This window comes from Hyaena hyaena, unplaced genomic scaffold (genome assembly GCF_003009895.1).
Source record: "Hyaena hyaena isolate Hyena2069 unplaced genomic scaffold, ASM300989v1 scaffold_1144, whole genome shotgun sequence".
In the NCBI taxonomy this organism is placed as follows: domain Eukaryota; kingdom Metazoa; phylum Chordata; class Mammalia; order Carnivora; family Hyaenidae; genus Hyaena; species Hyaena hyaena.
The window spans coordinates 468,929-470,906 of NW_024081779.1; positions in this window are offsets into that span (position 1 = coordinate 468,929).

Sequence of the window (1,978 nt, forward strand, 5' to 3'; positions counted from 1 at the left end):
CCCTGAAATGACTCCACATTTCATTCAGAATAAAGGCCAAATCCCACTGGCCTTTAAGAGTCTACACACCAGGTCTCCTGGTTACCCGCCTTGCTTTCTGAGCCATCATTCTCCTCCTGCCTCCCTGGGCTACAGAGATACTGGTCTTTTGGCCCCTGCTCAGATCTCAGTATCTCAATGAGACCTATCATGACCTATTTAATAAAGGAAGCTATTTGCCACCCAACCCCCTTAACCTTTCCTCTTGTTTTCTTTTTTCCTTAATACCTGTTACCTTTAAACATACCTTAAAATGTATTTATTAAATGTTCAACTTTATTGTCCTTTTTCCTGGGGATCTTTGTCTATTTTGCTCAATGACTTACCGAAACACCTACTACAGTGCCTGGCACAGTCTGCATTTCACTGATACTTGAGGAATGAGTAAGCAATTCAACTTTTTTCCATTGGCTCAGATCAAGTACTTTGGAATCATGTTCAATTCCTCACTTTCCCTATCATCTACCCAATCTGTAGAGAGATCTTGTCATTCCTGGCTTTGAAATATATCTAAGATTTAACAACTTTTCATTCCACCACTGTTGGTCTGGTCTGGGGCTCCACTGTCTATGGTCAATGCTGGACAAACTAACCTTTCACTTGGCTTCCTCACTTTTACCCTTGTCCTCTCTTATAGTCTAGCTTTTCAGGACTGCCAGAGAGACTTGCAAAATTCTTAATCACCGAATTGTTGCTCTTCTCAAAATTTTCAAGTGATTCCCATCACATGTATAGTAAAATCCAAATCCTAATCTGAGTTTATGAGGCTTTCCTTGATTTGGACCCCATCTATGCTTAAAATGTATTATTTTCTACTTGCTCACTCCATTCTAACAGAATCGGCTTTCTACAGGTTCCTCTAAAAGGCAAATGTCACCCTTCATTAGAACCTTCGTACTTTTTCTTCCTTCCTCCAGATTTCAAATTTCCTCATGGCTCATATTCTCTCTTCACTGCATTGGTGTCTCCCCTTGAATGTAAAGCCTCAAAGTCTTCGCTGACCACCCTTCATAAAACAGTCTCTTCATTTACTTTCAATACTTCCTTTCTATTCTGCTTTGTTTTCTTCATAACGTGCATTACATATGGTAACCTTATTCTATATATGCATACTCTATATTGGTTTATTGACTCTTTCTTCCAAAATATAATCCCCATGAATCAGGGACCTTGTTCTACTCACTGTTCTATTGCCAATGCCTATAACAGTTCCTGCACATAGGACATACTCAACAAATGTTTACTAAATGAATGGACAAATGAATGATCAAGAGATTTAACTTTTGAGCCAAATGAAAGAACAAATGGAAATATATTCCAATCCAACCCATTCGTTTTCAATACCAGTAAGTACTAAATTCCATTCAATAAATTGAGCTTTGGTCACCAGAATAAAATTTGAGGTCACTTGAAACAATCCATACCATTGTTTGGTTTCCAAATTATAGATAGGCACAATTCAAGTTTTAGGAATAAAGATGGCTGCACCTTTCTATGAGAATCTGTAGCTTCCTTCTAAGTGGAGTATCTCTGCTCTGTAAAACTGAAAAAGTTTTTATTCTTGTCTATTCAACTATTACCTCATGTAAAATTCAACTATGTAAGTTAATTGCTGAAGCAAGAATGAATAATCCCAGAACAAGGCTTTGCTTGAGATTAGAGTCACAAATCATAATCACTTGGATACAATCCCATCACCCAGATGCTCAACCAAAAGAAATCTCTTTGAGGTTTTGCCCACTACAAATTTTTACATCTCAGGTAATGCTTCGCTGAGTATTTATGGCTAAAGTAGACAGACACACCCCTAAACACTTAGTAAGATTTTATCTATAAAACTTCAATATGTTATTTCCTGTAAATTTATCGTCCATCTACCTAAGTCATAACCAGAAAAAATAGTGATAAGGAGAAAAAAATATGAGAAAAAAAATGTGTA